Source organism: Macaca mulatta, chromosome 8, assembly GCF_049350105.2.
Source record: "Macaca mulatta isolate MMU2019108-1 chromosome 8, T2T-MMU8v2.0, whole genome shotgun sequence".
Taxonomy (NCBI): domain Eukaryota; kingdom Metazoa; phylum Chordata; class Mammalia; order Primates; family Cercopithecidae; genus Macaca; species Macaca mulatta.
The window spans coordinates 96,822,176-96,843,893 of NC_133413.1; the positions used below are offsets into that span (position 1 = coordinate 96,822,176).

General features: G+C 39.1%; 1 protein-coding gene across 11 annotated transcripts in view; it reads left to right on the top strand.

Annotated features, from left to right (window-relative positions):
• WWP1 (WW domain containing E3 ubiquitin protein ligase 1) overlaps window positions 1–21,718 on the top strand; it is a 141,005-nt gene that overhangs the window by 262 nt on the left and 119,025 nt on the right. For 2 of the 11 annotated variants that reach the window (XM_077942293.1, XM_077942295.1), the window contains exon 2: window positions 15,270–15,347. The gene's annotated coding sequence lies outside the window, so the exon portion shown is untranslated. 11 annotated transcript variants of the gene reach the window in all.

Consider the following 21,718-nt stretch of genomic DNA (forward strand, 5'->3'; position numbering starts at 1 on the left):
TTGGTCGCGGTGCTGGGCGCCCGGCGCCGTCCGCCTCCGGGCTGGACCCTCCTAGGGGCCGTCGGGGGACGGTCCGCCCTACCTTGGCTGCCTTCTCCAGCCAGGGAGTCGGGAGTTTTCTAGGGTGGGGTCACGGGTCTTACCCGGAGTTCGTCCTGGCACAGGCCTGTGCCAGTGATCCTGGAGCGGAGCGAAGTGTTTCCGTGACTCTGCAGCTGCAGTTCTTAGGCTTTCTTAGCCTTCTCTTCGCCTTCCTCCACCTTTCCCTAACACCTCCCTCAAAACACAAATATATGGACTCATTGCCCGTGCCCTGACTTTAACCCCAATTTGAGCGTTGCAAACCAAGGACTGCAGCCTTGGAACGTCTTTTTCTGACATGTTTTTATCACTCCCCGTTCTTCACCGACTCTGCAGCTCCCCATCCCCCGCCCCCCCATCGCAACCCCCACCTCCACCTTTTGTGACCTGGTAGGTTCCAGTGACCTTGCAGATTTTACCAGTCCTTATCTTGTCTGTGACTTACAGACTCTCCTTTCATCTTCGTGTCCTTTTTTAAAAAAATTTAATTTTGTAGTTTGCTCCTTACCTTTACGACCTTTAAATGATCAGTCTTGTTCACAGTCCTTTCTTTGCTCTGTCGATTTGGAGTTTTCTTTGCTCTGGTAAATATATGAAACCTTCATTACCAAAGAAGAGTAGTGTCTGTTATAATTTTGACATTTTTACTCTTCCAGAATAAAAATATTTTTCAGGGGCTTGATTTTGCTTTCTTTTTCTATTTGATAAGTTTAACAAAATTTTGTGTGTGTGTAGGTTAATGTAGAACAAGATTTTGTGTTTCTGCTTTAAAATGTTACTAGTAATAGTAATGGGGGAAAAATCATGTCCAAAGTTATATTTATTTTCCCCATTTGGTGTTTTTACCTGAAATACTTGGTTTACAGTTACCTGCATTTTTTTTTTTTTTAAACAAGAGTTCATGTGTAAATCCACTTTACCTGCCTCACCAAATCTGTGTGTATTACGCAAGCAAAATGCACCTTTTAAAAAAGAAAGACATTCTTTTATTGTGTGACTTGTTTTTAGCCATCAAGTAGTAAATTAGCTGCGACTAGAAATGATCATTTTTTATAAATGGTTAGTATGTTAAAAAATGGAAAGTGTAGTGGCCAAGTGTTGGGAGCTACTCAGATTGGGAATTGTAAAGTATTTGGAATAGTTCTTTGGGACATAGCTTATTAACATTTTCAGATAGTTCTTACCTTAAAATGCGAAACTGCTGGTAAGATCTACATCAGGGTTTTGAAAAGCAATAATTATGAGCTACCGGCATAATACAGGATGTCACAGATAAAGTCTCTGCCTTCAAAGAGATGGTAATCTTTGCTGTTTACCCCACGGTGGCTGAAATTTCCTTTACTTCCTTGTACAGTTGTTAAGCATTTACTGCATAATTGTGGGAGGTATTTTGGGGAATACAAAGATGAACCGATTAGCAGTTTCTGCCTTCACACTAATTAGGTAGATAGTGCTATACACAAATGCCCTATTTGTCTTTTAATATATAAGTTTCATAAATGGTACCAAAATCCTCTCAGAAGTAAACTTTAAAGAGTAGAGCTCAGATCTTACTTGGCAAGGTAGAGATAAGAGGGTTAGTTTGTAGAGCTTATGGCTTCTGAAATCATGGTTTGGAAGGACGATTATGACTTTGGATAGGCAGGAAAGGTAATCCAAGCAAAGAGGTATCTCTCTAAGAGAGCACAGAGTCCCTATTTAGGGAGAGGCACGTACTTATGTTTGGATGGAACATAAGCTTATTTGTACCAGGATAAAGGATGGTAAAACTTGAAGGGAAAATTTGAACTAGTTTATGGGTTGTTTTTAATGCCAGGCTTATGACCTTGGATTTACTAGGTGATGGGGCTTCCACAGATGATTTTGAGTTGGGAGTGAAACAATTTGAACACTTTGTTTCAGAAGGATTAGTGGGATAGCGGCCTGTAGTGTGAATTGAGGTAGGGAGAACCTGGAGGTAGAAAGACCTCCCAGTTTTTGTAGTCATGGGTAGTGAGGATCTGAGCTGTGGTGCAGGCGAATGGAAAGGAAGAAAGGAAGTCGAATAGCCAAAATGGATGAGAGGGCAAGTGAAGAAAGTAAAAATAACTGATTCTGATTCAGGTTGGTTGGGAGAACAGTGGTACCATTTTGAGCAAGATCATGAAGCTTTACCCTTAGCATGTGTGTGCTACTTTACAACTTTTGGGGGATTACTAATTCTTGGTAAAACTTATGCTGGCCTGGAAATTTTCCATATGTGCCTATGCTTCGTGGATATAATTTTAGCGGAGTCCATGGGCCACCTGAAGGTCATCCACAACACTCATGTCGGAATTACTTGGAGCTTTTTTCTATTTTCGAGGCAGGATTTCTTTCACTCCTGTCCCTATGGTTGGAGTGCAGTGGTGCCTTCTGGGTGCATTGCAACCTCCGCCTCCCAGGCTCAAGAGATTCTCCTGCCTCAGTCTCCTGTGTAGCTGGAACTACAGGCACTTGCCACCACATCCGGCTAATTTTTGTATTTTTTTTTTTTTTTTTTGTAGAGACGGGGTCTCACTATTTTGCCCAGGCTTGTGTTGAACTCCTGAGCTCAAGCGATCAGCCTGCCTTGGCCTCCTAAGTGCTGGGATTACAGTTAGGGCGTAAGCCACCATGCCAGGCCTACTGGGAGCTTTTTAAAACAGTAGAACCTTCAGATTCCTCTATGTATTGATAAGAACTCTTACTGTAGAGATATGCCGTATATATACAGAGACACAATATTACATTTGTGTTGTGGTTTACAGTTTACAGAGAATTTTGACTAATGTTATTTACTATTATATTACAGAATAAACTAGCCCGGGAGTTTAAATGATTTGCCTGAAGCATTATTCAGCTGGTGGGTAAAGTGGAATCAGGAGATTGTTGACAATGATGGTTTTCTTTTATGTATGAAGATAATACAATGGCTTTACCATCAATTAAATATAGTTACTGCCTTTAAGTGACCTTGTCAGTAAGACTAGATGATCCCACAAGATTCCTTCTAGTTTTTAACATTTTGTGATTCTCGGGTCCTAGACTTTCGTCAGAGTATCTACCCTCCTTGTTTAATATGTGCCTGAGAGCTGGTGAGTCTAAGGGATGAATTGGGTAGAGAAGAGCAGTTAGCAATATCAGGTGATTTATTTGGATTGTTACTTTATTTGTATGTCTCACTTTGGGCTAGGGAGTAGGAAGGAGAGAGGTGACGTAAGTGAAATAAGAAACTTTAAGAACTTTATCGGGAGGCTGAGGCAGGAGAATGGTGTGAACCTGGGAGGCGGAGCCTGCAGTGAGCCGAGATGGCGCCACTGCACTCCAGCCTGGGCGACAGAGCGAGACTCTGTCTCAAAAAAAAAAACAAAAAACAAAAAACTTTATCTTCTCTATTCATTTATACTTTCAGAATACTCTTTTCTTTCAGGAAGGCTTTATCAAATAAAAATGAAGACTTTACAAAGTAAATGAAGATTCCTATTCAATTTTTTGTGGGTGGATTAAGTAGCTAGCTAGTATGGTTAAAACATAGTGTGATTGGTAAACAGTTGACCTTTCTGTACCTATAAGATTATCTCCCTGGTAATAGGTTAGCATGTTATTGCATGTTAATACACTTTGATTTCATAATTATTAGAAAGACTGGGTTTTTTACTCTATAAAAATGTGATAACGATTATAATGAGCAGTGGAAAATCCAATAAATTGGCCTTTATAATGGTATCCAAGGAACTAGTTAATAATACTTAATGGAGGAAAAATGATACAAACATACATAGATAAATTTTACTGTTTTAGCTGGCATTAAGAAGAGTGTTATAGCTTATGTTAGTATAGCATTTCACATTTGTAAATAATAACTATATTTATCGTTTGGTTCTCATGACAACTGATAAGTAAGTGTGTTAGTAATAATTGCTTTATATTTTATTTTATTTTATTTATCTATTTTTGAGACAGGATCTTGCTTTGTTGCCCAGGCTGGAGTTTAGTGGCGCAGTTATGGCTAAACTACAGCCTCGACCTCAGCCTCCCAAGTACTTGGGACTACAGGTGTTTGTCATGACACCCAGCTAAATTTTTAAATTTTTTTATAGAGATGGGGTCTTGCTGTGTTTCCCCAGGCTGGCCTCTAACTCCTGGACTCGTAGCCCTCCCACCATGGCCTTCCAAAGTGCTGAAATTACAGGCATGAGCCACCGCTTCTGGCTAGCCATTGCTTTTTAGATGAATATGCTGAGGCTAAAAAAAAAAAAGTTTAAAAAGTTACATTTCCAGAGTGGCTAGTTAGTGGCCACAATTAGAACTAAAACTAAAACCTTATTTTTGTTCCTATGTCAGTATTCTTTTCCCACCCGACTTCTTGCTCTTCATGTACAATGGAACATTAGTTAAGAGCTGTATGTGAAGGATTTGAATTTACCTGTTTGGATTGTATTAAACTTTTGTACCGTGTAGAGGTGAATTTGTCGGTTTTTTTCCTTTGTGTTAAAATGGTAATCTCACTGCAGTGGCTACTGGTAGGTGATATTTAAATTTGTAAGCATTGTGCCACAGAATAGTTATTCTGTCAAGGATAAAGCAGAAGTTGATTTCTTATCTGGAAAAGTACACTGGTGAAATGTAGATATTTATTTTATTTTGAAAATTTTGAATTCTGTTGCTTTTACAGATGAAGTTTGTGTTTCCCTTTTATAAAAGCTTAGTCTTTGAAAATTTGCATTTTTTGAGCATATGAATCAGGATCTAATTTCCAAAATATATATAAAGTGGGTATCCCTAATTCAAAGTTTGAAATGCTCCAAAATGGGAAACTTTGAGGCACCTACATTACTCAACAGAAACACCCTCTGGAGTATTTCAGATTTTGGATATTTGGATTAGGGATACTCAACCTATATAATGATATTTTATTATTTTTGGTATTAGATCATAAGCTCTACCATTGAAACAAACCCAAATATATTAAAAAGCCCTCCTTAGTGGGCACTTCAATTCATATGTTTAAACAACTCTTATGTATAATGTAAAACCATGTGTCAGATGGTTTTTAAGTTATAAGGAAGACTAGCATTTGTTGATTTAGTCTTGACATTTCTTTCTCTTTTTTTTTGAGATGGAGTTTCCCTCTTGCTGTCCAGGCGGGAGTGCAATGGCGTGATCTCGGCTCACTATAGCTTCCGCCTCCCGGGTTCAAGAGATTCTCCTGCCTCAGCCTCCCAAGTCGCTGGGATTACAGGCATGCACCACCAAGCCTGGCTAATTTTGTATTTTTACTAGAGATGGGGTTTCTCCTTGTTGGTCAGGCTGGTCTTGAACTCCCGACCACAGGTGATCTGCCCGCCTCGGCCTACCAAAGTACTGGAATTACAGGTGTGAGCCACCACGCCTGGCCTAATCTTGACATTGCTTAAACCTGTAGTTCACTCACAGCACATACCGGTGTACCTATTATGTGCCAGACATATTTCTAGGTGCTGGGAGTACAGTGTTGAGATGACAGACATGAAGCCTGTCCTCTTGGAACCTGGAGTTTAGTGGAATCACTGACATTAACAAGGGCATAGGACTTTATCTTCTCAGGTTGTAATTTTGCAGAGTGTAATTAATTGTACCTGTCCTTTTTCTGGGATTTGAAGAAATTATGCAGAACACACAAGGAACCAGGTGAGCGTAGTTTCAGTTATGTGTTGCTGTGTAGCAAACAGCCCTAAACCAAGTCACTTAAAACAACCATTTTCTTTGTTACAGTTTTGCTTTCCTGAGTTGGGCTCATTTGGACAGGTTTTGCTGGTGATCACTCTGTGGCTGCTTTTCTCTCCATGTAGCCTTTCCAGAAGAGTTGCTGGCCTTACCTGGTAGCTGATGACTTAGGGCTCACAAGAGTACAAAGCAGAAGCAACCAGATCTTTTGTTTTGAGAGGGAGCCTCACTCTGTCACCCAGGCTGGAGTGCAGTGGCTGAATCTCGGCTCACTGCAACCTCCGCCTTCCAGGTTCAGGCGATTCTCCCACCTCAGCGTCCCGAGTAGCTGGGATTACAGGCGTGTACTACCATGCCCAGCTCATTTTTGTATTTTTAGTAGAGATGGGGTTTCCCAATGTTGGCCAGGCTGGTCTGGAACTCCTGAGCTCAGGTGATCTGCCCGCTTCGGCCTCCCAAAGTGCTGGGATTACAGGCGTGAGCCAACGCGCCTGGTCTGCAACCAGATCTTCTTAAGGTTTAGGCTTGTAAGGGACACAGTATCATTTCTACCTCATTATACTGGTTAAAGCAAGTCAGAAATCTAGCCCAGGTTCAAGGGTACAAATATGTGAATCCATTTGGGGCCATCAGTGTAACAGATTACCATAAATTTTATTTAAGTATAGCATCAGCTTTATTATACCAAAACAGGACTTCCGGAAAACTGTTTTGAAAGCTGAAGCTTAGACAGCTTACTACTTTCTGCAAATCTGGATTTTGAGTCTGAGCCTGCCACAGGGAAAGCTGAGTCTAAAAAGTGCAAATGACAGCACATCTGGCTTACTACGCAGATGGGAATAGCTGGCACTATCCTTGGTTAGAAAAGAAGAGAACATTTGCGGCCTCTGAGGTTTTTCCTAGTATGCCACCATAATGGGGCAGGATTGACTTGCTTTCTACTTGAGGGCAGTGGGATCTAACAAAGTACAGGACCCAATAGTCCACACTGCTCGGAAGTAGTGATTTACCCGATCTCGTGAATTGGAGCAGACAGCGTCCCATGCAGAGAATGGGCCACAGATGGGCAGAAATCAATTCCCTCTGCCCTTGTGATTGGATTTGAGACCTAGGGGAGCAGGGTGTCTTCACTATCACTCTGGCCTTGACCAGAGTGAGCAGGCTTTCCCCCCGTGCTCCCAGCCCCAATGGCATTTTCTGTTTGCAATGTCTTGAAAAAGCTTGGGATAAGCTACTCTTCCTTTGAGAGGTGTCATTATAGTGGAGGGAAATCTCTTTCCTTCTAGAGACTGGAATGGAAATCCTCTCTTACGGAAATACAATGAATAAGGTGCTGCTTCTCCTTTCCAAGAACAGGTAGATTCATTGCTTGCTATCTGGGTTTTTCTCGCTTTATCTCTTAGCCTTATCCATTATTGCTTTATTTTAGTCTCAGCAGTGTTTTTTGTTTGTTTGTTTTTAGTTCATGTTGGCTGCTAAGTAATGCCATGGTTAAAGGTGAAATGAAGAAAATGAGTGTTTAGTTTTTATTACATTATAGCTTCTGAGTGGAGTAGTGAGTGCATTTCATTTTAAGAATTTAGGTTATTAGTGCATAGCTGCGAAGCATTTTTGAAGCATTTCATGTACACTAAAAACGGGCCCCTGCATCCTCATGCAAATCTCTTTGCAAATTTCTGAAAATAGTACATTGGCTGTTGCGGGGAGGAGTTTGGTAATTGGATGTACTGAGAAACATGATTTATAGAAATTGGAAAGGCCGGGGCACAAAGAAGGGCACGGATTGAGTTACATGAAGGTGCTTCTTGATGGCTCTCCTCCCTACCCTAAATTACTTGGGTAGTTAAGAAATATCCTAGCATTAACAATGTAGGTATGATAGCCTTTTAGGAAACAAGGAAAACAAGTTCTTTTGGTAGCTATTCAGTATACTCATAAATCTGATTGACTGGGCTAGGTGGAAGCTGACTGTTGAGTCCTGACTTGAAATTAGGATACTGTGGTTATACATTAGCCCCAACTTGCAAAGATGTCCTATTTTTTGTCTGTGTTTAGTTAGACTGGGGAAGAGAATTAAATGAACCTGTTTTGGATAAAGTAGGATATTCTTTACCTTAGAAGTAAACAAACTAGATTGCTCTTCTCTTTTTAAGTTTTTAACAATAGAGGCACTTTTGGTATACAGGTTAAGAGTTACAGTTTAAAGTCAGGCAGACCTGACTTGTGGTAGTACTGTTTAATGGTAGGATTGCCTCAGTTTCTTCTTTTGTAAAATGTAAAGAATACCATCCTTAATGGATTTTTGTAAGGATTAATTGAAATAATGTTTATAAAGCAGAAAGCATGGTGGCCAGAACATAAGCCCTTAAAGCAAGTTTATTGCTCGTAATTCAGTATTATTAAGTTGAAAATTCAAACAAGTATTCACTTTGCTGTGAGCTACTCATTTCTCAAAGACAGTTCTAGCTTCGTTTTGGCATGGGCAGAGCTCCTTATCAAATTTTCCACCCCTCACTTTTTTTTGAGACAGGGTCTCTGGCAGCTCTGTCTCCCAGGCTAGAGAGCAATAGTGTGATCATGGCTTATAACAGCCTTGACCTCCTGGGCTCAAGCAATCCTCCAACCTCAGCCCCACAAGTAGCTGGGACTACAGTTATGCACTACCATGCTCAGCTATTTTTTTTTTCTTTTTCTTTTTTTAGTAGAGTTGTTGCCCAGGCTGGTCTTGAATTCCTGGGCTCAAGTGATCCCCCCCACCTCGACCTCCCATAGTGCTGGGATTTACACGCGTGAGCCACCATGCCTGGCCAAATAAAAAACAGTTGCTAAAAGGGTAAGCATGAAATCTGGGATACTCACTTAACATGGCTAGCAGTATATCAGGTAGTGATGGTTTTGCTGTGCAGCGTGGGAACAAGAAATCATTAACACCATCATTAGATGAAGTATAGTATAGACCAGTGTTTGTCAAAGTGCAGTCCTTGTGTAACAGTCGTCTGGGATGCTTATTAAACATGCTGATTTTGAGTATCCTTTGAGATCTCTGATATGGTCCTTGAGAGTGGAGCTTAGGAATCTTCATTTTTTGCAAATGTCTCAAGAGATTTTATACATGTTAGTTTGAGAACTATTGGTAGAAACTGAGTTGGTTATTTGGGGTCCTAGTGTGCTCTGTCAGAGGTCATTTTTCTAGCTAGCTAAAATATTCCTTTTTTTTTTTTTTTTTTTTTTTGAGAAAGGTCTTGTTCTGTTACCCAAGGCTAGAGTGCATTGGCAAGATCACGACTCACTGCAACCGTAACCTCCTGAACTCAAATGATCCTCCTACCTTAGCCTCCCTAGTAGTTGGGAGTACAGGTGTGTGCCGCGACACTTGGCTAATTTTTTATTTCTATTTTATTTACTCATTTTTTAAGACAGAGTCTTACTGTCACCCAGGCTGGAGTACAGTGGCACGATCTCAGCTCACTGCAACCTCTGTCTCCCAGGTTCAAGTGATTCTTGTGCCTCATCCTCCCGAGTAGCTGGGATTACAGGTATGTGTCACCACACCCAGCTAATTTTTGTATTTTTGGTAGAGACGGGGTTTTACCATGTTGGCCAGGCCGGTCTTGAACTCCTAGCCTCAAGTGATTCACCTGTCTTGGCCTCCCAAAGTTCTGGGATTGATTTCAGCCATGAGCCATCGTGCCCTGCCTTATTTTTATTTTTTTGTAGAGATGGGGGGGTCTTACCTTATTGCCCAGACTGGTCTTTAACTCTGGGACCCAAGTGATCCTCTCACCTTGCCGTCTTTCCAAAAATGCTGGGATTAAAGTTTCGAGCTAGTGTGACCAGCCCTCAAGTATTCTTTAAGTACACATGTATAATGTAAATACAAAGAGAGCTTAACATCTGAACCTTCCAGACATTTAAAACAGCCTAAGATAATTGCCAAGGACTTGATCCAAACAAACTCTAGAAACTTGATACAGGGTGATTACAGTGAGGAGTAGGCAAGAGAAATGATACTGCAAAGAGACCTCCATTAGGCTTCCTTGTTCAAAACATTTCCTCCGTACTTCTTTCTACAAAAGCAGAAATTACTTTGAGCAAAGCTAATTCTTTTTTAAAAATGCCTACTGAGAGTTCAGCTAGAAGTTATGATTCATTATTAAATAGTCTGATTGCTTTTCACTTAGCTAAGGTAAGCCACTTAAAAATAGAGATTTTTAACTGAAATGTGTCAAATTTGGAATTTGGGCTTTTGACTAGAAAGTAGGTTGGGGGCATGATGTGTCTCTTATAGGAAAAAGCCTTTGTTTAGGGTAAGGGCATTGACTTGGAAAGTCATGAGAAAAGGTTTGAATTTTAAATTAATGAAAGAAACAAAACAAATTTCAAGCTAATCTCTAACTCTTATTTAGGGCCACAGTGATGACACCTATGGGCTGTCTCACTTAAACCCTCCTCAGACCCATGACCAGCAGGACCCAAAATCTGATCCTGTCATCAGAAGAGTAGATCTTTTTTCCTGGAAAAACCTAAAAATATGGTTGAAATAAACATAGGTTGCTGTGTTAGTAATTTTGTGGTCAAAAATATGCCAAAGCCATGATTTTTTTTTTTTCTAAATTTGAGTGGAAAGGATTAGTTGACATTTCTTTTTGAGGAGCCTATTGTTTTTTTTGTTTTTTTGGTTTTTTTTTTCCTGAGACACAGTCTCGTGTTGCCCAGGCTAGAGTGCAGTGGTGCAGTCTCAGCTCGCTGCGACCTCCGCCTCCTGGGTTCAAGCAATTCTCCTGCCTCAGCCTCCCAAGTAGCTGGGATTATAGGTACCTGACACCCGGTGGCTAATTTTTGTAGAGGTGGGGGTTTCACCATGTTAACCAGGCTGGTCTCGAACTCCTGTGACCTCAAGTGATCTGCCTGCCTTGGCCTCCCAGAGTGCTGGGATTACAGGCTTGAGCCAAGGCACCTGGCCATGAGAAGCCTATTGTATTTGTGTTTGTTTTCAGTGTCTCTTTGAGCCCTTTCTCTCGGGGAAAAACAATAGCCATCTCTTTTTGTCTATGCTCTGTGAAATATTGTGTCGATGTTTACAAGTGAATACGGAATGGAAGGTATATATTATACTTGGGAATACCATTTTTCTAGGTTAAAAGTGGTAATTGTAACTTGTTTTAAAACTTTCTTTGTGATTTAATTTCCATTAATGTATTGGCTATTTAGAGTTCGGGCCTTAAATAAAGTAAGACAAACTTAGATTTGAGTTTTGGCACCCATGGGCTGAGTGATACTGTTTAAGTTAACTTCAGTTTAAGCCCTAGTTGTATCATATGTAAAGTGAGAATAATATGCCCAATTCATGGGTTTATTGTGTGACTTAAAGCTGGCACTTGGTTTTCAGTACATATTCACTTGGCTGGGTCTATAATACCTTCTCATTGATGTCAGATCTATTTCAGAATTTTCTTGAATTTTGGAAAGGTAATCCGTTCCATATACTGTTAAATAAAACCCAGTGAAGTCTAGGGCAGTGCCTGTACTTTGTTTGGCAAATGCTTGTGTGTGGATAAGTAAGGTTAATAAATAGCCACACATCAGGTCAGATTTCGTTGCTAAATGAACTTTCAGGTTTTTTTAGTTTTTTGCATTTTGGGTCTGTGGATATTGTGTCCCTGTATTTTGGATTCTAATACTTTCCTCTAAGAATGAGGACTATCTGGTGAAAATTTATCCTTTACAGTATGCTTTAAAATGCTTAGGAAGAGTATTTGTAAATAGTGAATTAACAGTGTGTATCTATTATGTAAATAACTTGAAAATATCTTGAAATTGTGTATTTATAACAGATTTTGTGGCAGTACTGTATTCCTTTCAAGTTCTTAAATGTAATTTCTAATCCTTACTGCAGGTGTGTGAGGGGCTTTCTTTACCTACTTTTCTCTATATGTTGTGGAAGTGTAGAAGAAAAATATTGAGAGTTTCTGTGCCTTAGAGTAATTGAGAGTGTGGTTAGAGTGGTGGTGATCATGGTGAGATGGGGTTAGGAAATTATCTGTTATTGGGCACCTTCTAAATTCCTGATTCTAGAAAAGAGTTCCACTTTCCCACAGTTAATATTAACACCTTTAAAAAAAAAATACACAATACTATATTAATTTGGTTTTAGTATCCTCATTTAACAAACAGGAAAACTGAGACTCAGGTTAAATATGCACAAATAGAGTTGAAGTTTGCACGTAGGTCTGTCTGACTTAAAAACTGTTCTCTACATTACATTACCAAAATGTGCTCTTCTCAAACTTGAAATTGGCACTTTGGAATTGAAGAGTTAGGACATCTCCATGGCTGCTTAAATGCTGATAAATTAGAATTCTTAATGTATTAAGAAACAATCAGAAGATGTTTTGAGGTGAACATAACTTCGAGTCATGATATGCTGCTGATGAGCACACTGTGGAAGAGTGCTGGTTTCATCAGCAGTTCTGGGTTTCGCCTGCCATTAAGAAGCTCTGAGTTTCTGAGTAATTCTCTTTAATCACCTCTCATCCTCAGCTCAACTTCGTGACTCTGCTTTCTGCTGCTTCATAAATGCAGCAAGTATGTGTATTTCAGGGATGCCAAAATATTAAAAATTTTTGAATTTTTAGGAAAAAAGTCAGTTAAGCAAATATACTATTAAAATATCAGTTTGAATCAAGTGACCAATTACTTATGGAAATGTTAGTGTCATTTTGAAATAAGAGATTATACTGAAGTTTGATCTTCATAGAATGTGAATGTCATGTTGTCCTGAATGCTTTCCCAGAATACATGGAAATTATTTATTAAGCATGATCTCTAACAGCTTACCTACTCCATTATTTATGTGCTTATACTTTTACACATTTATCTTTTTACGATTAATTGTTCTTTCTCTCTTAACCTTAAGGAAAGATATTTTCAAAGGCTAGCTTAACAGCCCACAAAACCACCTGACGTAAGCTTTAGTTGATAAAATAAGAGAATAGTAACTTCAGATTGATACAGCAAACTTCTCATTTTAAGGCATGGGATTAGCTCAGCGTTTCTTATTATATATTTTGTTTCTGCAGTGCATATGTAGTGAAAAGAGCATTAGCTTTGAGCTCAAGAAAATCTGGCTTCAAATTCAAAGTTTTACTAGTTTCATGGCCCTGGGCAATTTACTTCAACCTAATTTTTCTTATCTGTTCATAAGACTATTAATGATGACTCTAATAGATAATTGATAACGTTAGAGAGAATTTTTTTTTTTTTTTTTTTTTTTTTTTTGAGACAGAGTCTCGCTCTGTAGCCCGGGCTGGAGTGCAGTGGCCAGATCTCAGCTCACTGCAAGCTCCGCCTCCCAGGTTTACGCCATTCTCCTGCCTCAGCCTTCCGAGTAGCTGGGACTACAGGCGCCCGCCACCTCGCCCGGCTAGTTTTTTGTATTTTTTAGTAGAGACGGGGTTTCACGGTGTTCGCCAGGATGGTCTCGATCTCCTGACCTCGTGATCCAGCCGTCTCGGCCTCCCAAAGTGCTGGGATTACAGGCTTGAGCCACCGCGCCCGGCCAGAGAGAATTTTTTTGTAAAGTGACTGACATATAATAGGAGCCCAGTAAATGTTTGCTGCTGCTGTTATATTTTGGAGTCAGAGGCCTGGTTCAGGTTCTGTGTTTAAGACTGGCTATGTTTTCTGCATAACTCAGGTGCCCCACCTAAGTGTATGAGGTCTTGGGCTTTATCATCTTACCTTTCTGTCTAGCAAGTATCTACACAGCTCTTTTTATACGTTAACTTACGTTGTTTCTGTAAGTTTGGAACCCAAGTTTTAATGTACTTAGTGTTATTTGAATTATATTGTCTTCGGAAACCTGCAGCATAGGAGTGGGAAACCTGTTTCTGATGTTCACTAGGGTAAGGGGAAAAACTATCAAATGCATGCTTTTATATATATATATATATATATATATATACATACACACACACACACACATACACACACACACACACATATATATATTTTTTTTACTGTAAAAACTTTGGTGTAATATGCAAACATAATATTGTATAAGAAACTGAGAAATTATAGCAAATTAAAAGAAAAACACTAGCTCATTCTTAGAACTGTACTGATACCATTTAGGTTTATCTTTTGTTGACATAGCTAAATTTTAGTATAAATTATTTTAAGACAGAGAAATAAGAATCTTAAGGATGGGAAAAATAAAGTTCATCAATGCATGATAAGTGAAATTATATTTCGCTCTTTTTAGAGGTGGAGGAGGAGATGGAGCTGGGAGAAAAGGAAAGATTAGTGGGATAATAGAGTAATGATGCCAAATCGCCCTATGTTTTTGTGTTTTAAAGGCCTATAGCTGCTTAGGTTAAAAATTGGAATAGTTGCTGCTAAGTGTGATGAATACATTTTCTTTTCTTTCTAATGTTTTCTAGTAAACATAGTAACTGATATCCTTTCCTGCAATGGAGGAAAACTGTCAATTTCATTTTGGGGAAGTTGGTATAATCTATTTTATTTTTTTAAAAAGGTTCTTTTTATGGTGCAACATCACCACCTTGTGGCTGTCTAGAATATTGTTTCTAAGTTGTTTCCACCACTGTAAGCATAAATTAAATTGTTCTTTGATATTGGCCAGCGACTCTATCTAGTTTGTAATGCGTAGCTTTTTACTATAAATAGGGGTGGAGAGTAGAAAATAAAATGATTTGTATACAAGGATTGCAACTTTATAGAAGTGTATTTGAGGAAAATAATTGTGTAAGTCATTGTGAGGTTGGTGTAATTATGGATGGTTTCTGTGTATTTCATATTTTCATGAAATATGCACTATTTTCAGTGAAGTAATCTAAGCTAAAAATTATCAATATGTTCTATGTTCCACTTCTCATTTAATAAGAAAATTGAGGCCAAGTAAAGTTTAGATGCCCCATCTCACTCAGCCATTTAATGTAGGACTGTTTGTTGTCTAAAACAGTGTTTTCTAAACTGATGACTCTTGGAGGGATATTTTCTACATGAATTTTTACACTTTTTTCTTTTTTTTATATGACTGCTAACAGCCAAATACTTTTTTCATTTTGATGATAATTTTAAGGGGACAAATCAGAATGAAAAGTATGATGGTTAATTTAAAAGAGCATCTAGAATAAATAGGCCATTTGGTTTTACTGCCCGTATTTACTTTGTTGTTTGGGTATTTGGTTGACACTAAGTATTCTTCAGTAGCAAATATGTATTAAACACTTCCAGTATGCCAGGCTTTGAGGGAGGCAAGTGGTAAGGACTTGCCCTGGCATTCTTGGAATTTAGTATTCAGTGAGATAAATAAAGCTGTTTTATGACAAAAGTTTAATATCAGGGGTTCTGGATAAAAGTAGCTATAATTTGTTTTGTGTTAGGCATCATGCAAAGGGATTTAGGTACTGCTTTTTAGTCTCAGCAATTGATTTTGGAATTTTGCTTTCATTTTGCAGGAGCAGTGTATATGCACACAAATAAATATTGGTGGAAGCCCTGGCATACCCCCATGGAATGATGGTTTTCCTCGTCAAGTATGGACAGTTTGGCTGTTCCAGTGGGCTTTCCTGGCTTGGTCTTGCTATCCTGCCACCATTTGTCACAATGTTTCTGTGGGAAAATTTGTCTTGTATTCCAAGAAGTCATCTTTTCCTTAAACTTTTGGGGTCTAATGTTTGATAGTTTGGGGTTTAGCATACAACTTCTAAAGTGTTTGGAATGTTTAATTAGGGTTGGGGAATATCCAAGTATAATAAGCCTCTGTCCTATATTCTTTTGTTTCTTTGAATATTTAATAAGTCAAACTAGCATTTTAGATCCTTTAGTTTTGTATTGGACTTTTTTCTATTGAGCATTTGTTTTGGGCTGTGGAGGTGAAATATTGGTGAGGTGAGCATGGACTTGAATCTTAGAATTAGGGCAGAGATGGGAGAGGATGTAGGTGGGTATTGTCCCATTTGCATAGTATTTTCTTAATGATATTTTAATTTAAAATTTCAATTCTGTGCTGTATAGGTATTTTCTTAACCTAACCAGTCTAGCCATCTTTTATTGTTGTTTTAACAGTTAACATAATAATATGTTGTTTTATTAGTTGTGTATCTGTGTGTCTTCATTTAATACACATTTATTGAGGGTTTTTTGTTTTTTCTTTTTTGGAGACAAGGTCTAGCTCTGTCCCCCAGGCTGGAGTGCAGTGGTGCCATCACAACTCACCACTGCCTCAAACTCCCCAGGCTGAAGTGATGTCCTACCTCAGCCTCTTGAGTAGCTGGGACTACAGGAATGCACCACCACACCCAGCTAATTTTTTTTTTTTAATTTCCTTTATTTTGGGTATATGTAATTCTATTTTTTTTTTGTAGAGACAAGGTTTTACCGTGTTGCCCAGGCTGGTCTCGAACTCCTGGGCTCAAGTGATCCACCCACCTTGGCCTCCCAAGGTGCTAGGATTATGAGCATGAGCCACCATGACTGGCCCATTTATGGAGTATTTAGAAGGGGCCAGACATTGGGCTAGAGGCTAGAATTACGATGAAGCTTAGTAATAAAGACTTTAATAGTACAACAGGGGAGATAGAGAAAAAAACATGGTTAGAGTGCTCTGAAGACACATAGCAACTAGTTCAAAATTGGAGAGATGACACTTGAGCGGACAGATGATTAGAAGTGAAGGAGAAGAGCAGTGGGAGGAACATGTGGGAAGTTGTTGGTATCTAAATCTGTGTGAGAATCACCTAGAATGCCCAACACAGACCCCAGGTGATTCTGCCATGCAGCCAGATTGGGGACAATTGGCAATGAATTAGAAATATATGCGAATAGTGAACTTTTTTTTTTCTGGAGAATCATCTTTTTTTCTCTACCTAAATTTTAATGAATGGAGGTAAGAGAGTGAGTGTGTATAAATAATGAATTGGAATGACCAGGACTAGTTTGATAATAGTTGGAGTGTGCCCCTTTCTCTTCTGGAACCTAGGTTCTAAACAACTCTAACAGATTCATCGTTTCAAATCGTGTACTATTAAAATGAGCTGGAAGAAAGTTCTTGTCTATGGGGATTGGTGCCTCTACTCAGCTGGGCCCAAGTTTCTCCTCTGTCTGCCTCAGATTCCTTACCTTAGTCACATACCTGGTAAAACGGAATTTTGTCTATTCTCATTGACCGTTGTATTGCCAGTGCCTCAAAGAGTGTCTCCTACTTCACTGAGAAAATTGGAGACATTAGGGAACATATCCTTAACTTCCTTTCCAGACATTTTTAAAGATACCTGCACCCACAAGCATCCTTTCCTCTTTGAAATCTCAAGGGTAAGAGCAGTTTTTGTCTCTACCTGTGTTTAATCTCAGCCAGTTCTGCCTTCTCGGGTATCTTGTGTTAGTGGTCATCATCCAGCCAATGACTACAGCTTCTGCTTGCCTGTAAAGAATACTCAGGTCTCTGTCATCATTAAAAACAATCCTCTAAACATGTTTACACTTATGTTTCTCTTTTCTTTGCTGGTCAAAATAATCTGAAAATAAGTTTCTGGTTGTTCCTTTTGCTTCATAAGCCGCAGGCTTCTGGGCCTACCTTTCCATGAAAATTGCTCTTGCTAAGGGCCTGGAAACTTTCACATTGTCTAGTAAACAATTTGCTGTTTTTACTGATCTTACCTTGATGGGGTTGGTCATTGTTTCCTCCTTCTTGAAATTCTTCCTTGGAGTTTTCTTTTGGTTTTCGTCACCCCTTTTCATAGTTCCTGTCTGCTGTCCAGCTTATTAGTCCTGGGGTTGCCTAGGTTCTGCTCTATGCAGTAGGCCTTTCCTGAGTGAGTGCGTGTACACTGGGTACCTGTCACAGCATGGCTGGCTTTCAGTTTACTCTCAAGCTCTGCTCATAGGATGTCATGTGCAGAATATACCTCCAGAATATAGCTCTTTGCTGTGCTGTGTCTCAGTCAGTAACTGTTTATTGGGGGCCTTTCCCCAGCCAGACTCTGGCGTAGGTTCTAGGAATAGAATGACAAATAAGATAGTCTCGGTCCTCAAGGATCTTATCTTGGCAGAGATGGGAATATGGATAGAAGCGAGAGGACAAAATATGTGAACGTCAGTAATTGAGAATTACTAGGACAGATAAAATAGGGCGAGGTGGTAGAGTTGGCCTGTGGTGATCAGGAATTCTTTCTGAAGAGATCATATGTAAGTTGAGTCCTAAGACTGAGAAGGCAGCCAAAGGACTGTTGGATGAAGCAGTGAATGCAAAGGCTCCTTAGCAGCACTTGAGGTAATTAGGTTGAGGAATGGCAGGAATGGATACAGAAGAGAAGGAAGAGGTGGGGCAACAGATTATATAGGCATTTATGAGTTTGGATTTGTTGTAGTTAAAATGAGAGAACATTGGAAACAGAGTTACCGTGATGTATCCTGCTTTAGAGGGATCAGTCTGACTGCTGGGTAGAGGATGGATCTAGGTTGGGAGTGAAGAGTGGGGCAGGGAGACCATTTAGCAAGCTGTGCTTAGTTTGGATGAGAAATTATGGGCTTGGAGATAAGAGCTGTAGTGGTAGTGATGGTAAGAAGTAATTGGCCTAGTCAGAAATCTGGGACATCTTAACGTCTCCCCTTCTTTTACCCCTGCATCTCATTAGTCCACCTCTTATTATAGATTCTGCTCCTCAATGTCTCTGCTTCCTCTTCTCTTTCCCCTAATTTCAGGCCATTTTCTGCCTAGACTACTTTCAGGCTACCCTCACAACACTGCCAAAGGGGTTTTTCTAAAATACACATATATTCCTTCTCTGCTGAAAATGTAGTGGTTCTGTATGGCTTTCCTGGTATTCTTCATGGTATAGCTTCTTTCTGCCTTAATAGTTTTGTCTCTTAAATTTCTCCCCCGTACCCTTCCTAACAGAACTGCTATTTAACCTGCTTATGTTAGTCATCTCACCTCTCTGGGCACGGAATGTCTTGAAAGCATGTCTTTCCTTTCTACTTCTTTTCTTTTGTATGTGCAGCTGCTGCATTGGAGTCCTCCACAACTCATCTCAACTGTTACCATTTCTCAGAATTCTTTCCTGACAACTCTTTACCTCTTACCTCCAAATAATATTAAGGTGCTCCCCCTTTGTTGTGTAGTTACTCTCTGCGCAACCTTTTCTGTCAATGAACTTAAAATTGAGTCACTTGTCTGTTTCTGCTACTAAATTTTAAACTCATTGAGAGCAAAGAACATATTTTATATGGTTTTTATATTTCTAGTGTTTTAATATATCACCTCAAAATATGCCGTGTGTGTGTGTGTGTGTGTGTGTATATATATATATATATATATATATATATACCAAAAAACTTCATTCAAAAAATTGTTAAATTGCCTAATGCCTAGTTTGTTTAATTATTGATCACCCTTTTTTTTTTTCTTTTTGCAACATGGTAAATTGATTTACCAGAAAGATTAAATTAGAAGCTTATGTCAGTATTTTTCAGGGAGAGAATGGAGGCCACATCAGTGTTTATTAAGTGATTGAATTGTAGTCTGATGGTGCAGACAGGTCCAGGAGAAAGTGGATATGAGGTGGCCACTGTTTGGCCTTGGAAGAGGAGCGGAAATATTGCAGTAGAGTGGTGAGGGCAGCAACCAAATTGCAAAGATAGAAGAGTGAGTGACAAAGAAGCTGGACATTAATTTAGGAAGTGAGTTCATCAAAGGAATTTTTTTCTCCCTTTTTCTTGTTGCTCTTGTTTTTTAAAGTAATTCATGAGCCCCAAATCTGTTTGATGACCCAAAAAGAAGGGTTTAAATGAGGGAGGAGAAGTGAGGGAAGACATTATCCTAGAAGATGACAGTGTGTAGGTATACCACCTCAGAAAGTAGGAGGGCATATTTAATTTCAAAGACTTAATGCTAGGACAGGATTGAGTGTAGTGTCTTTTTACAGAAATTTTCATCAGAAATTATTTAAAAGCTGGGATTAGTATCTCAAAAGCACCTCAGTGTTTAGAATTAACTGATACAAATCGTATAAATGTAGCAGGACTATTATTTTTCTAAAATGCATTATTTAACTTTCATTATTTAAAATTGTTCCTTGTATTTAATATTATAATATTACATTTTTCATGCTTAATAATTTAGCGTTTGTATAGTACTTGATAATTCACAAAGTGCTTATCTAATCTTACCTTGAAGGTATCAAAAAACAAAATTATCACAAATTTAGTTATAGATTCAATTGGCTTTTATTCACAGTCTGTTATAGATCTAATTGGCTTTTATTCCATTCTACAAAATAGAATGAGAACGTCTGCTGGGTAGTGGCAGAACGCTGGGTTTTGTAAGATGGGGACAAGGAAACAACAACAGAGAAAAAGCTGACTGGTTAATGTCAGGATTAAAGCAGAGGGGAATTCTTTATGTTGTTGACTCAGGCAGACTGTTATCTGTTTTCAGGGAAAGATGGTCTGCTTTGACTATCTGCTTCCTTGAACTTTTAGTTTGATTATGTGGCATTTAGCATGAGTGGCTTCATTTTGTCTTGGTCTGGTATTTTGGGGCCTAATGCAGGAGCTTAGTCCAAAAACAATGGCTCCCCTAAGTTTTGCTTAACAAAGGCTACTGAAAGAGGTTAAATTATATGTCTATGGGCCGAGCGTGGTGGCTCACTCCTGTAATCCCAGCACTTTGGGAGGCCGAGGTGGGCCGATCACTTGAGGTCAGGAGTTCAAGACCAGCCTGGTCAACATGGTGAAACCCCGTCTCTACGAAAAGTACACAAATTAGCCGGGTGTGGGCACCTGTGGCCCAAGCTACTCAGGAGGCTGAGGCAGGAGAATCACTTGAGCCTGGGAGGCGGAGGTTGCAGTGAGCCGAGATCACACCACTGCACTTAGCCTCGGCGACAGAGTGAGACTCCATCTCAAAAAAAAAAAAAAAAAAATTGTCTGTGGTCTTGCTCATTTTATTTATTGTGCTTTGTCACTAAAATGACAAAGGTAGTATACGTGAAACACATTTTCCTTGAAAGGGTGGTTAGTTTAATTTTGCTTTGGGTATGTAATTGTAACTTTTGTCATTAATTGGAACAAGAACTCTGATAGAAGAGCACATTAAATTGCTCTGATCATATTTTCTGGTATTACTGAAGCCTTGCTGTGATGCAGGGCTATTTAGAAAGCAAGGACATAGATGGAATTTAAAGTACTCAAAAAGGTACTTGATTAGAATTAATGAGAATGAAAAGAGAATTGAGTTAAATAGTTTCACTAGTTATTGGACTTGAATTTCTGTAAATAAAGTGAATTTTATGTGTTGGTTGCTTTGAGAGAGAGAAAAAAATTTGTGTTCATTTTGTAACTAATAGTTTAGAGTAGATTGATCATAGAATAATTTTGAGAACAAGGCTTTCATATAGCTTAGAAATGGTTAAAATTGGCATTAAAAAGGAATCTACAGAAAAATCAAGATTTGGTGCTTCAAGCTCAAAACTGTGATATGTATGGTGCATTTTAATGTAAGAATATTTTTTGCTTACGTTATACATGTTAATGAGAGGTAAATTTTGAGGTAACTTACTGTAAAGCAGAGGAGTTTTCTGTGTAATTATTTGAGAGTAATAAAACTTTAAAAATAAAAAATACTTCAGTGCTTTGGGAGGCTGGGGTGGGAGGCTCACTTGAGCTAAGGAGTTCTGGACCAGCCTGAGTCAAGTGTAGAGAGACCCCATGTCTACACAAACAAACAAAAAAATTAACCAGGCATGGTGGTACATGCCTGTAGTCCCCGAGACTTAGGCAGGAGGGTGGCATGAGCCCAGTATTAGACGCTGCAATGAGCCATGATCATGCCACTGCACTCTATCCTGGGTGACAAAAGTGAGACCCTGCCTCCAAAGAAAGAAAGAAAATAAAGTAAAATTAAAAA